Source organism: Trematomus bernacchii, unplaced genomic scaffold (assembly GCF_902827165.1).
Source record: "Trematomus bernacchii unplaced genomic scaffold, fTreBer1.1, whole genome shotgun sequence".
In the NCBI taxonomy this organism is placed as follows: Eukaryota; Metazoa; Chordata; class Actinopteri; order Perciformes; family Nototheniidae; genus Trematomus; species Trematomus bernacchii.
The window spans coordinates 3,974,758-3,990,621 of NW_022987685.1; the positions used below are offsets into that span (position 1 = coordinate 3,974,758).

Below are 15,864 nucleotides of genomic sequence, written 5' to 3' on the forward strand. Positions count from 1 at the left end.
GTGGTTGGTGTCGACCTGTGAAATTTGAGCAATATAGAAAAGTGCATAATTCCTTTGCATTAGACTAAACACATGGTTTGTCCTGGACATACTGTACGCCAAAATTAATGGAGATAACTGAGGGCAGTTATTTGTTTTGTAACACTTAGCATCAAGGTCAGATTTAGTATAAATCTAAAGAATAACACAATCTGCTGAAGATAGTTTGCTTTTGTAACTTTTATGCACAGACACACACATTTCTCATTTTCTCTTTTGCTTAGCCACAAAAGTTTCTATACAATAAGCAACCTTCTTGGAATAATAATAAAAAAATGCCGGACATTTTTAGCATTTTTCTGCTTTGTAAGTTCAAGGTGTAGTGATATCAGAGATTTTCAGACAGAATAAATTAAAGTCCTGTGCTTTGACAGTGACACAATAGCCAAATCATATTGTGTTGATCCTCTCCTTTATGAACAAAAATTGCAGTAATTTGCATTTTAAGTATGAGTTCTTATTGCGTTTGTTATCAACCTAATAATGTGGTGTATTTAGCTTTTACAGCTGGGAAATTACCTTTTTTGATTTGACCTTTGTCCTCTTACTTTACTTTACCCTCTCCCTTTGTCTTGCTATCTATCTCCCTATAACTCTAAGTGACGGAGTACGGGGTGAATTTAATGATTTGATGCTAACAGTGAAATGGGTCCTTGGGAGCTTCAACAGCTGAAAAAAAGCAACCATTTGGCCGGCGGAGCTGCTTGCCTCAGCACTTACAGGCACACGTTTAAATGTTCGGCTTTCACCCGGAATGGCCCACAGGAGGGACGCCTGAAGGGGGTTTGTGTGTGTGGGGGGGGGCTTGATGCTGAGGTCCTGGGGAATTGCATAGTCATTCATCACATTAATGAGTCATGTCACTTTATTTACCAAAAAAAGAAAGACTTTTTTTTCCCTTGGATGGTCCGCACTATCATGATGCTGCATTCTGTTAATGTTAGCTGCAGTTAATCGAAAGAGGAACGTAAAAGTTGATCCGCCAAAGGTTGACATTCGGCTGTATTGTGGTGGATGCAGGCATGGCATCAGCTCCAGTTATTAGCAGTTGGGCAAGCTTTAGGCCAGAGGCAGAACATCCATCACACCTGCAGCATTAGTCTGTGGCTGCAGCTGAGCCAGATTCAGGTCATGGTTGGGCCAGGCCATTTTGGAAAACTCTGTAATGTAAACGTCTCGGGGTTTTGTTTGGCTTCTAAACAAAAAACTGCAGCTGTATGAGTTGTTTTGTTGCTATCACAGTGATGTTTTCACTATTCCATTCAGGTAAATTAAACCCTATCATATTTCATTGAACATTTCATAACATGATAGTAGTCACAAGCACCATTCTCTTGCATTCCTAGTGGTGAATGTTATTTACTCAAGGATTGTACTTTAAGCCTGTGTTCAAAGCCTTTGGATCTTTACATCCTTATAAAAGCTCTACATAGCTCATAATGGCAGTTACAAGTAGAAGTTATGGCGTTGAATCCTCTTCCTGCCTGTGACGATATTCAGGGAAACAGATTCATATTCTGTTTAAACACAAAGTCATATCCAACTGTTCTTCAAACTCAGTCCCACCTCCTGCTCATATCAAGTTGATGTACCATAATCACTACTATCCCCCCACACTTTTGCTTCATGATAGCTCTGATACAGACAGGGAGATTTAAATAGAAGTGTGAGGAAACTGTATTTATCTTTGCCTTGGAAATCCAAAACTGCGATATTACCATGTCAGGGGTGAGCAGATTTAAAACACGATTGGCTGATACATTTCAGGACATGGTGAAATAGATGAATCTCAGGTTATTTACCCTTTTTAATTGGAAATGTCTGTCACAGGGCAGCAAGCCGAGTCCTCTCCCAAACCATTATCAGTCTGCCTCGATCATTTGCAGGTATTTTATACAGAGTGATGTGGTGCGTGTCAAAGGCAGCTATTTCATTTATTTCTGTTGGATTTTCATAGGCTTGAAAATACAAACGCTGAGGAGTTAAAATGCTTGCAAAAGGTCAGCTTGTTAATCACATCACTACACGTACTGTTGCACAGATTCACGAAAATGACATAAAGATTAATCGACTTTAAGCTAAACTCTTGAATTTGACAACTCCCGTCGTTTTTTGTTTGATTTATCCGTCACCAGTGGAGCTTCAGATTTGCTTTTGTGCCTGGCTAACCAGCAAAAATCTCTTAACAGGGGTCGGAGCTTTGTTTCCAAAAGACTTAACGAGGTTTCTTTTAGCGAGCCCTTGGGTTTTTACTCATAATTGCTCCCCAGCGTCCTGTCGATAGTTTCTACCTGCTCTGAGCTCTCATTCCTGGTCGTCCTTCCTCACTGCCTGTCTGAGTGACACTGCAGCGTCAGGATGAGCTCTGCTGAAGGATATCTCTGGATCCAAAAGGAGGACACCACTGGGACATTGTGACAGTGGGGAACTACTGGAGCTCAAAACTGTCAGTGCCCAGCGAGTAGTTCATGTACTATTGAGTATTTGTTCAAACAGCCACTAAAATGAGATCCAAATGCATATCCAGGAAAAAGGACAAACATTATACTATTTACAAGAACTATTGACACAACATTCTTGGACTACACTTCATTCTCAACCAACAAACATGTCAAATATCTCATCTCTTATTCATACAGCATCATGAGTCTTGACAGAAGCGACAGTCTGTTAAATACAAATAATAACGCAGCTGCCAAGTTTCTCGAGTCTGCATTGACATAGCAAAAAAGGGAGCTGACAAAACACTGATTTAAGCTCTGGTATTACAACCAATACAGTACTTCTATCCATGCAAACATGGATCTCCTTATGCTGCACATACAGGCCCATTTGCACCATCTGCCAGTGTAGGTGACGAGGGCAAGTCATGTGCCAAGGGGCTATTGGAGGATATGTCCAACTGCCACTATCTCTTCTGCTTTGCTCTCTATGGAATTTGTCTTGCTTAAATACATTTTTCAGTCTCTTTTGAAGGTTCGGCAGTGATGAAAGACAGTGATGTTGCATGCTTACATACAGTCACAGCAGGAGTACCACTTGTGAGCTAACATTTGAGCTGTGTGTTGACAACACAGTGTGTGGGAAAGGTCTGCTCTACTTAGAGTGACTGCATCTTACTGCTAGTTTTTCCAGGAGAAAGTGTTTAGCTACCCTAGAGGTAAGGAGGAAATATCTCATGAAGTTTTCCACATATATGTATTGCCCTTTCAGGATGAATCCTAATGACTCCCTTGTCTTTTTCTCTTAAACCACAAAAAAAAATTGACAATCATATTTGTTGGTAAACAATATTGGTAAACGGCACGTTTTCCAGACGATGAATCCTATTAGTTTTGATTATCCTCTTAAGTTTTCCTCTAGTGTCGCCTTGACATTCAAATTTATTTTGTTATGTCTCAAACGTTGTTAACTAGATTGTCTTGAGCTCTGCTGCACACATTCATGATGCTCATCATCTTCAGATCTAAATTGAATGTCCAATACTTATTTTATGACCAAATACCTGCAGATCCAATGTTGTTTATATCATTAGAATAATTGCGATATAGGCATTTAGCTATGCCTGACTGTTATTGTCAAAGGTGAGAGGAAGATGAACTTGCAGATATACAAACAGACTGTTGTAGACAAACATTGGTGTGCCAGCCTTCTGTGTAAACTGCTGATGAAGCAAGTGATTCCACTTTGATGGTCATTTGAACATAGACATTCTTACACAATGATATCTCAATAGGGTTGAATCTGTCCATTCACATCTCCCGGAGGACTTCCCCCTTCCAGAAACTTCCTAACAAAGTTGGTGAACGTTGGAGCAATGTGTCATGCTTCTGACGGTTTGATTGTTTCTGTGTTTTCACATGCAGAGTAGCCGAGAGAAAAAGAGAGTTTCATGTGTTGCTCAAGGTCCTTGTAGATACTCCCCATCCCACATCTCCCTGCACAATTAATTTTATCTTTGGGGTATTATCAAGAGGGAGCCTGGCAAAGCAGCATGACAGAAAAACGGCCCAGAACCCCGAGGCCCAGGGTGGGAATTAATCTGTTTGACAAGATCTCTCACAAACGATTTGTCTGGCTTTCCTTCAGTTGAATGTTGCCACTACCCTGCGTTTCTGAGGGGCTGAAGAAGAAGCATGTTTCAAACGTAAAGCAGACTGAATCGACTCAGACGTTGCAGTGACGGGGTGTTTTGATGTGTTGAAAACACGCAGCCTTGACAGGTGTGAGGTCAACCTACACTTGCTGCCATATTTATACATTACTATCACGGTCAGCTGACATTACTTTCTCCTCAAAGCAAATTTTAGATCCCAAAGATAGTTAGCCTTGATCTTCTCACGCTTTTGGAACTGTTAAAATCATCCAGACGTTTGATGCATTATCTGGGATGCAGAAAATTAATCAAAGTAATGATTGAATAATTATCTCAAGTGCAATTAATTAAACATGCCAATGAACTCATCTTGAACAGCTGTCCTAGCTTCACCACTTAATCACTTGTGAGAATTACCAAACACAAATGGAGGACGCCGAGTGCATGCAATAATCTCTGCAAAGTGCATTGTTTACAAACAGTAATTAATATCTCACCGTGTATTAGCGGGCTAAGTGACTGCAGTTCACTTCTGTAATTGTACCACAGAGAGTTGGGTTGGCTCCCGCCTCAGACACCTCTTCTCAAGACAGGAGACAGATTATAAAACAAAATCCTCCACACAGATTTACTGTGGTGATTCTGATTCTAGTATTTTGTGGGTACCTTATTGCCCAAAACACATCATCATCTATGATTTAACCTACCGCAAGTCCCGGACACCATTAACCTGATAGTTCATGCTCAACCAAATCCCACATACTGTAAAATTGATTTATTTTATGTTTCTGCCTGAGAATGTGAAATAGTTCCCACTATATTGGTTGGCACAGACCTGCCTAAAAGTGTAAGTGGGCCACGCTAATATGGGACTCTGTGCCTTTCTGCGATGAGTTAATTTCGGTAGCACGTATACGGCTTTCATGGTCTGTAGAGCCTGACAGTCACAGCGGGCTGACGGAAATGCTCTGTGTGCTCCTGACATGTGAGGGATCTATCAGGAGTCAAGATTGACAACGAGACTGGACAAGAACCACAACTTTCTCGATGTCCGTTATGAGTTATGGTTTACAGATTATAATAATACTTCAGATCTGTGTCTTATTTCAGCACAAAGGACTACTGTATTGTGACACACACCCACATTATTATAATACCAGTAATTACATGCACTTATTATAGCTTACATAAAAGGGTGCTATTGTCCCAAGAATATAAAACCATTGAAGGATTCTGAATATGAAAAAAGGGTAATTAGCATATTCATTATGGTTTTAATATCTTTCACAGTACTGTACATTCAGTGAGGACACTACCATCACAGCAGCAGTGAGATACTACAGTAATTAAAATAAGCTTAGTGCACACTGTGTGCCTCACTGCTTCTTTCCCTTCTGAACCTTAAAATGCACATGTATGATGACAACTCAGAAATTGAAGGCAAGGTGAGAGATAATAAAACACAGCGGTAGTGGTCGTTCAGTATGCGGCACAAAGGTTACAGTTTAATTAACATATAGTTGTGTATTCTCTCTGTTTATATAGTGTCCCCGAATTACAAAGGACAACATCACTACACAGCGTGGCGTACAAAATCATCTACATGTAATGGCTAGTATTGAAACACTTAAATCATGGAAGTGCATTCAAATATATTTGTATTAAAAAGTAGAAATGAAAGTTGTTTTCATTCCATCATGACATTTCTTATAATGTTCTTTTGCAAAAGCGTTTCGATTGAAGAATAAACATTTGAGGAGCTCAACACAGAGCCTGGACACTAGACATTAATCTGCATTTCAAGCGACAGTTCCTTGAAATAAATGTCACCAACTTTATCAATTGTATGGAAAAGCAATTATCTCGAATTCTGTTGGAATCAGTGCAAAATAAAATGTGCAATAAAGGGATGCGATTGGGCCTTAATCATGTTTTTGTTGTTGCAGCAAATTGCAAAATCTGTTTACGTCCTTATCTTCTTTGTTGCTTATTTTTCTGTCAGTTTTTGCATTTGTTTATTTATGTCACGCTAGTATAATACTCTAGCAGATTTTGACTGGGCTAAAAATGTAGTTTAAAATACACTTTCATTTAGCTGCTTATCACAAGTAAAACATCCAGTCACTTTGATCCTTTTATTGTTTGTCCAAGCAGAGTGCTTTGTTGCAATCGATTTCCCTCCAGTATAATTGGTGTCATGCCTGGTTTGGCTAAATAAGCCATTACACCAGAATATACTCTGGCAAAGTAAAAGGGCAGTGCTGACACTCTGCTAAAGAATATACTGAGCAATTCAACTGACTAAAACAGGTTACAGGGCATTATGCTGTACAAAGCTTTTAAAGAGGCCATACTATGCTAATTTTTAGGTTCATATTAGTATTGTGTGCCTCTACTGTGACATAGGGGCACAGGGGAGGACTGTGTCCATTTACTTGCACAGAAATCTATACAACAAGCAGGAAATCGAAAAACAACAAAAAGCATGATAGGGACTTTTTAAAACATGTTGTCGTATCAATTGGAAATAATAACACTGAGTATGTCGGTTGTATATTTACGCATTTTCTTGATTGTCATTTTATGTGTGCTTTATATAAAATGTGCACCATGTTATTTGTTCCTATTGATCTTATTGTGTTCCCTGCTCTAGCTTTTGTAGATGAGCATGTACATTTAACGCTCAGATCATGAAAGGCAATACCCTTGGCTGTTACCAATTTATGCAGAATATAATTTCTCGCTTTTTACTTGTATTTTTCTAGTAGACTATTAATTTAATTATGAACAATCACTTCAGCTCTGATCATTCTGTAAAACATGGATTCACTGACAGCTGTCTAGAGGAGCTTCATGTATTTTTGTTAACAGAAAAGTACAAGGTTGAAAGGTTAATATCTGGCAGTGACTACAATCTCTTTGCTATTGTAGCAGTGCCCCCCCCCCCTTCCACAATTGTGCGATTGTGTGAGTGCACATTCACACACACACACACTCATGTACTCTCTCTCCTGCCTTCAGTGTACATGTTGCAGCAGAGCCATCCATCCAAAGCAGCAGAGCATGAAATTAGGTTAAGACGTAAGGCTGTGAATGACACAGGTGCGGATACAAATGAGAACATCCGAATGAAGAAGTACAGATCCAAGACGGCTGATACTGGAGTCGTTATAGGCATTCCGAATTATATTTCAGTGCTTCCTCCTTCATTTTATTTAGCCCTCTTTCCCTGTTGTGTATTACTGGTCAGGACAGTGCATTAGCATACACGCTGGGAAGCTGTGCGTAAGGATATTACAAGCTCTGTCATATTCCAAATCTCATTTCCCGTAGAAAACTTTAAAGGCGCTGAAGCTTGTCTGCCCTCCTTTGCTCCCTTGTATATTCAGAACATTCCCTTTCTTTCTCTTTCCTTTGTTGAACACATTCACATATTCAATTCTACAGTCTTGTTCTTTTTAATAATCTCCCTCCATGTATGGCTGAGATTTAACAAATGTCAAGCACAATGGCAATAATTGTATCTTAATATTAATGCACTAACCGTGTCTCCTTGTCTACTTTAGTAGTGGTATCTTCTAAATCAGAGATTCAATGATGATGTTATTTGCCTTATACACACGGCATATTTTAAATTAACTATATTCCAATTAGGATTGTTTGAGTAAGTTAAGTCAAATGTAGGATTTTTCAATATGCCAATATTAAAAAACGCTATTCAATGAATCACCTGCTTGATGAGCACACGTGACATTTAAAACGTAATTTCAAATGTAATGAATGTTAGGTAAAATGGACAGTATCTCATAATTGGTTGAGTTTTCATACCTCAGAAGAGAGTTCAGAACATTTGAAAGATTAATCATATGAAGTGCCATGATAATTAGGGTCTCATTTGTTTAATATTTTGCTTCAGTGTGGTTGAAAAATATGTGCAGGGATTACAGAAGTATACTGCCATTGTTTTGCACACTGTTTTTTCAATGTCCCATCCATGAGAGGTAGCAGCAAGTAGAGTTGACATAACATAAGAGTGGTGCATTAAGAAAGAAGTCAGGACCAATTTATGATTACATAAATGCAAGTCAATAAAGGTGGGTTTTTGGCGGTGATTTAAAGTGGTAGTAGTATTTTGGAAAGCCTACACTCAAAGAGCATTGATGGCAAACACCCAATAAATCTAGACTTTGATGCAGCCGGCCATCAAACTGTTTATTCTGTTTATACTGGAGAAGTGAAGCTCTTCTCTTGTTGTCCAATCTTTTTTATTTGCACTCATATAATACAAGAAAAAGCATCCAACAAAACTAACAGTAACGTGCTGTTAAACCATCACATGTATCATCATGGTGCTGTAGAAGGGACAAAAGCTTTTGAAAGCAACCATATCCAGAGCTGGTAATGTGAGAGCACAGTATTGACTATTGCTTTTACTATAATAGGTATTGACCTGTGCATCAGCGAGGATCTGCTGATGTCTGCAGTCCTTCAAATCCTACCGAGTTTAGACATGAAAAGTTTCTACTCTAATCACCGTAGGTCTGCATTGATACTAAAGACTGCTGAGCACTTGAAAGGGAATGAAATATGTGCAATGGTGAATGTGATATCAGCTGAATCTGATCGTGATTGATCGGTCCTTCGGGGCCATGTGGGGTGCATGAAACAGAGAGTCAAGAACGAATTTGCCGACTAATGATCCTTTCTGTTTTTGAATTATGTTTAACCTGGGTATTCAAGATAGCATGACAGCAAGAATGAAGGGGTGGCGCTATGAGGGGAATTGAAATGCCAATCAAGGAATACAAAGCCTACAGCAGCAGTTTAACTATTCACACATACACTATATGTTCATATGCAGTATACACAAGGAAATATACTTCTATTCAGAATCTTAAGTAGCAAATTAGCTAATTTAATGTCTAAACATTGCTTGCCCACACACACACACACACACACACACACACATACATATATATATATATATATATATATATATAATACTGGAGCACTTGTGGGATGCCAGAGGGTCAAGTGGTTGTCAATGTTTGCAGTGAAAAGTCCTGACGCTAGCTAATATTTCCTGATGTGTTCTTTGTATTTGCATACTGGGTGCTGCCTCAGCCATCTCCCATTGTCAGAGCGTTCTATTTGAATGTCAACACTGTTATTACAGCAGGTGATGCAACAGCAGGTGTCTCTCAGCCTGCCTGTATGTCTGTCTGTCTGTCCTCCTGTGTCTTCGTGCCTCTCTCAGCCTCTGCTGCTTCCCTCCCCTCCGTTTTGTTTAACACCTATCATTATGTGTCTGCCAAATGGATTTCACTATTTCTCCCTTTGCAGGCCTCTATTTTTCTAAACTGACATTCTCCACACTCACTCTGACTGTAATGGGTGAAATGGAGAAAGCTCTGTGTTGCTGTCTTGCCTCTCTTTTCCTTTTGTTTACAGCCCAAGCCTTGACAGTGTTGCTTGAGAGTAGCTTGGAGAAAATGGACACTTTGACATTTCACACCCTGAAATGTGGCAGTGCATTGTATTAGTAGTAAACACTGTTCATTACTGCCTTGACAGCTGATGACAAAGATGCAGCCCTCCTGCACCTGCCTCTGCACACAAACAGGACTCTCTAACTTACAGATGTTTGGAGCAATCAAAGCTGAGAGGCTTGGTGCTTTTCTATTTTTATTTTCTTCTGTCTCCTTGTTCTTAACCTCAAGCATGTAATCAAGTGCACTTTATTGCTGTCATGTCTGCATATCTGACTTTTATTTTCAGCTTGGGTTGCATCGACGTTGAGGTTTGAATACAGAAAGATAAATATGACGGATTACCTTTTAGAATAATAGAAAAATATTGTTTACAAATTTAGATTGTAACCATAGTTTTGCAATAGGGGAGTTATCTGAATATTAATGATTGAATTAAGTTATTTTCCACATTTGTCACTAACAGTGATGGAAAGTAACCGACTATATAAGTATTGTACCTAAATAGTTTTTGGACATATCTATGCTATACTTAATACTATAATAGTTTCTAATTAATGCTACTTAATTAAATTAAACTTCACTACATTTCATAGGCAAATATGGTACTTTTTTTTTATTACTCCACTATATTAACTTTACAATGGCATTTAATGCTAATATGGTATTCTGTAATGCAGTACTGTACTACTAATCAACAGAGTATTTATTGTACCTTAGTTGAGTCAACATTGACAAGCTACCATACTAAAATGCTCTGCATGTAAAAAAACACAATAGTAAAAAAAATAACATAATATACTAAAAAGATCCATTCTGCATAATGAGTACTTACACTTTTTATTCTTGAAGCATATTTAGCTGATAATAGTACACTGTACTGCATTTTATTTTTTTAAATGGACCATTTTGCATAATGAGTACTTTGAGTACTGCTTTTGTACTTAGAGAACATTATGATCCTGATACTTTTGTACCTACCTTTTTAAAGTAAAAATGTAAATCAGGACTTTCACTTGTAAAGAATGATCTTAAATTCTGCTTTTGTAGGTGTCCCCTTCCCTGTAGTGTGTTATAAGGTTTGCGTGCATGTAAATGGTCTGTAAGTTCCCTCCAGAAGGAGTTTCTCTCCCATCCCCTTCCAAAACTGATCATTAAATATATACTCTATAATACGTCAAAGTTAGCATAATGACGTATAGGTTTCCTGTCAAAAGCATTCTAAATGTCAGGAAGAGTAATTCATGTTAGGCCCACATATGTCAGTGCGGTTTATATTTGAATTGTGTAATGTTTCATAAGCTTGTAAAGTTAAATAGTTAAACTAGCATATTGCATTTCCTATTGTTAGATGTGTTATAAAGATTAAGACTCCAGCTGTAAATATGACAAGTCTGTATAAGACCTCTTCTTATAATATATACTGAATTAAATGTAGCTTCAGGTCAAGTGCTTCTTTACCTCCTTATTCAAATGGAATCCATAATTCATTGCTCCTTCATTAAGGCTTTGTATTTCTGCAGTGTGTTTAGTACTTCGTTTTGAGTCTGCATAGATCTAATGAATCTGAAGAGGTCTGGATTGCTCAGAAACAATCTCTCATTTATGATTTCCAAAGGGAGGAAGGTGATTTCATTTTATTAGACATTTTCTTCTTCCCCTGCACAGAGGTGCACAGCTGTTTGCTATGCTTGCAGGAACACTATCAGCACCAAAACATCAGCATATGATCCCAAATAATGGCAATTATATTGGAGTTTTAGTGATATTGGTTTATTGATTCATTACGTTGTCAATGTGAGATTACATTTAGAGAGTGTAGAAAATATGACCTAATCAGGATTTGTCAGATTGTGAGGATAAGACCCAATGTTGTACTGGACTTATACTTTATGATGCAGCTTACACTTTACTTAAAGATCATTTTAGGATCATTATTTGGTTATCTGGTTGGAGGCTCTCATAAATAGAGTACCCAATAGAAAACAATACGATTTGGGTTATGATGTATCGGCAGCGGTTAAGACCTTGGTTAGATTTTGAATTGAAAAATGATCTAAAAGTAATTTGAAGAATACAAATAGTAGTAAGTAGTAACTAAGATTGCAGAATATACACTACACCAATTGCAGGACAGTATGTGCAGGCTTTATAATAAGCCCTGTTATGTATTAATGGTTTTTATATTGGAAATGTCAAAACAATGTATATAACTCATATTCTAAGTTGCCCCCCTTGGGGGTGCGCCAAAGATCGCAGGGGGTGCGTGTGCCAGGCCTCAGATAAATCGAGGCCAAATATCATATTAAGACTTTTTTTTTTTACATATAATTGTAACGCAATACATGATTGTCGCTAAAAGCCATGTCTCTACATTAAAATAAAATATAAAAAATAATTGATTAATTCATTTAAATACAAATTCAACTTAGTAGCTATTAAAGGCATAAAAAGACAGACATTTATAATTAAAAAAATAAATAAAAAATAAATGTAATCACTTAGAATCTAAGTGATTACACTTTTTTTTAAATATCTGGATAATGCATATTGAGTTAATATCAAATAATAATAGGTCTTCTGAAACATCACATGTAATATTTATTTTCAGGAATAACACCAAAGCTCCTATAGAAGATATCATCACTTTGACACATGATTTAGGAGTGTGAATATATAATAAATACTGTCATTATACTGCACAAATACTGACATCATATATCCTGATATACCATATCCTGTGTCATCAGAAATGCAGTTATTAATGTTAAAAAAAACATCATATTCAAAGAGCATATTCACTTTAAACCAAGACATCTGTGTGATTATCGTGTGGAAAATTAGCCTAGATTATGCATATATCATTTCATCTCAGTTATGAAACTATGCCTATATGTCTGACATATGACTTTCATCAGTGGAGAAATATGGAATTCATTTTGGCACTTTTAATGATATTCACTAATATCTTTCATATCTGCAAAGTTTCCAGTTCAGTGGCTGAATATTCTCATATCCGGTGGGACTGGGAACGTTTCCTTCCCAAAGAGGCAACAGCAAAATTGCATGTCTTTTGAGTATATGCAAAGCATTTCCCATTTTCCTTCAACAGCGCTCTCTCAGAGCAGCCATGGCAAATATCATTAAATGTCCTGCTAACACCCTCTACACACTAACAGACACACACACACACACAAACAAACAGCTCTCCTTCTCTCCCCACACACACAAACACTCTCACACACACACACACACACTGGTTCTCCCCTCTTTTTCTTCCTGGCTATCACTCAGTGGCAGTGTGCAGGGAAAGGGAGTGCATTGATCTGCCAAAGTGAGCAGCCATTTCACAGGGCGAGTGTGTGTGCCGCTCCTGTCCCTGAATGGGAATTGCTCATTTCACCTGGCCGCCTTGCCTTCAGCAGACTGGTGGGGAGCCCCGTCAGAGAGGGGGGTGGTGTGGGGGAGTCAGGGCCCTGGTCAGGGCTTGGCAGGCAGCAGATAAGAGCTCCTCATGCTGCTTCTGCATTCACTCCCTCTCTGTCTTTCACACAGCTTCCTCCACACATGTGAGGCACTAATAATAACGTTGGCGTTGTAGTGAGTCAGCCTTCTTTCCTCAGGCAAGGATAAAAGTAAAACATGGTTTATTGAGTCTGAAATCACTAACTGTGGAATTCCCAGAGCAGGGATTTAGCTCGGCCGGTTTTCACTGCCAGGATGCCATGTGTCCACAAGATCTAATAATGTGTCCGGAGCAGGTGCTGATGGAGCGATACACAAGCAAGGGAACTATTTATGATTTTCACATGTATTTATAGGGAATACAAATATAGGAGATCAGAAGAGATGCAGCTGAATAACTTGGCTCATTTCCATTTCAATATGGACAATGCATTCTTTAGATTAATCCATCAGGTTCTAGTATGCATAGTTGCCAATATTCGCCTTTAAACCAACTCTTTATATTTTAAGCTTGGCTTTTTTGCTATTATGTTTATATTCTAGTAATAAGGAAATGCAATAGTTGCTTATTTGTGTATTTTAATTGGAGGATTTGTTTGGAGTGGATGTACAAAGTGACTGATTTAAGATAAGGAAACAAAATGCCTCTAATACCTTAAGTTATAGTTACATTAACGTCATTAAGTTACTATTTATTTATGTGTACATTGATTGTTAAGTGGCTGCAGTTTGCACAGTTGAGGTTTCTTTCATCAGTTCAAGTTGGAAAGCCAAGGAAGTTGAATGGAAGTTAGGGTTAGGGTCATATTTGAAAAATTCAGTTTGACTTCAGTTTGAACAGATGTATATTGTTGACATTTGAATTTACCAATCCTAATAATAAAGTGCAACTATACGTTTTCATATGATAGCTTCAGGATTTCTATTTTTATGACATCATGCTGTTAGAAATGTTTGCTGCTACCACACTATATCAACTCAATCAGTCTCAAACTGAACTTGCATATAGGTTAGCCCTTCAGCCGTCCAGTATCTCACCCCTCTGCAGTGAACCCCCCCCCCCCCCCCCCCCCTCCCCCTCCCCCTTTCCATCCTTCATGTGTCCGAAACGCATTTCCCCACTTCATCCTTCACATGTTCTCAAATTTATTTCCCTCTATCTCCCTTCCCTGGTCAGCCCATTCCCCCCCATCTCTCTATCTCCCCGCTGCTCTCCTTGCTCAGTGACAGTCTCATCACACTCTATCAATCAGGCTTGTGAGGCCGGGCAGTGCAGCATCCACACTCCTCGTCTGGGCCCCATCAGTGCCAGTCAGTCTGCCACACTCTCTCCGTCACTTTAAAAAGGTTTAGGTTGCCAGATATAGTCAGCCCCCCCCCCCCCTACAATCTCAGGTCAGGAGATGGAGGGATGGAGCTGCAGTCGAGATTTAGCTTAGCGCTTGATTTGATATCACTTGACATATCCTCTGTCCTGTGCTGACACTCAATATATCAAATTAAAACAAAGATGGATATTTGGACACATGGCCAGCTGGAGCCCCTGGGCTTATACATTTGCAAAACATGAAGGCGCCCCTTCAAGTTTAACATTTCAGCAAATGGGAAGTGATGCAAAACAGAGGTCGGAACATTCTTGTCCTACGCTTATCAAATATTCTTTCAGTGTCTTACCTGCCGCAGGCCTCATCCTGTGGGTGACGTCTCAGGAAAGAGAACTGCAGGAAGGAGAAAGATAGAAAAAAACAAGGCAGGGATGAATCAGACCCTCTATTTGGAAGGAATATTGTACATTTATTACAAACAGCAATAATTACTTAATGGAAATAAAACACCAATGAAGTTTACTGTTCAGTATTTCTCCTAAACCTGTTCAATAATTAGATATTTAGTTACAAAACAAGTTAGGACATACAGGATACTGGTTTGGCAAACAATTGAAAGGACAGAGAATAGCATGTGCAGCAGAGAATGAGTTCACCGCAGTTATCGATTGGCTTTGTGAATTATAATGAAAACAAGTGTAATTACATGTTATTTGAAGTAGCACAGCAAATTGGGCTTGTGAGTTATTGTGGAGGCGAAAGAGAGCAGGACAAAGACGCTTGCATTTAATGTGCGGGGAAGATTTTCTTGGGCTAAATGCATTAGCAGATGCTTCTGTGCCCATACAAGCCTGTGGTCTAATACTCTAGTAAATGATTTGCTACTCATGTAACCAACAGGGTGAAATGTGCTTTGGGTGGAAGCAACACAAATGAATTAAGGAGAAACATGTTTTAGCAACAGTGTGTGAGCTTTAATTTGCCTCATTATCTTTTCAAATGTTATTGTAGGGCTTTCGAATGAGATGATGATTATGAATGTCATGATGGCTATAACAGTAGCCTCCAAAAACTTCTAATTTGTGCTAATTTACGCTCAATTTTCTGCGTGAATTTGGTTTGTTAAATGGAAGCAAACTGGATATGTGGTTTCATTAAAAGGTTTTTATGGATATTAGTAGACATTTATTTCGAGTTCTAGGGTCCAAACATGTTAATGGCAAGGATAAATAATTACCCAGGTGAGGTTATGGCCGCTTCCTCACCCCTTCATTAACAGCGTTGTGTTTTTGCTAAGTTCCTTGTTATCTGGTTTCCCTCCATACACCCTGTCCATGCTAATGAATCCACAAATGAAATTGTAGAACAGAGGAATATTAGGACGCCTGCCGTTTTGATGTGGCGAGGAATACTCAATTATGCTGGATTTGGCCCCAGTAATTATTACATT

General features: G+C 38.6%; 1 protein-coding gene across 31 annotated transcripts in view; it reads right to left on the reverse strand.

The window, feature by feature from the left end:
- LOC117487805 (receptor-type tyrosine-protein phosphatase delta-like) overlaps positions 1-15,864 on the reverse strand; it is a 319,630-nt gene that overhangs the window by 171,297 nt on the left and 132,469 nt on the right. For all 31 annotated transcript variants that reach the window (XM_034136510.1, XM_034136512.1, XM_034136497.1 and 28 more), the window contains exon 7: positions 14,764-14,807. The gene's annotated coding sequence lies outside the window, so the exon portion shown is untranslated. The remainder of the gene's footprint in view (positions 1-14,763; positions 14,808-15,864) is intronic.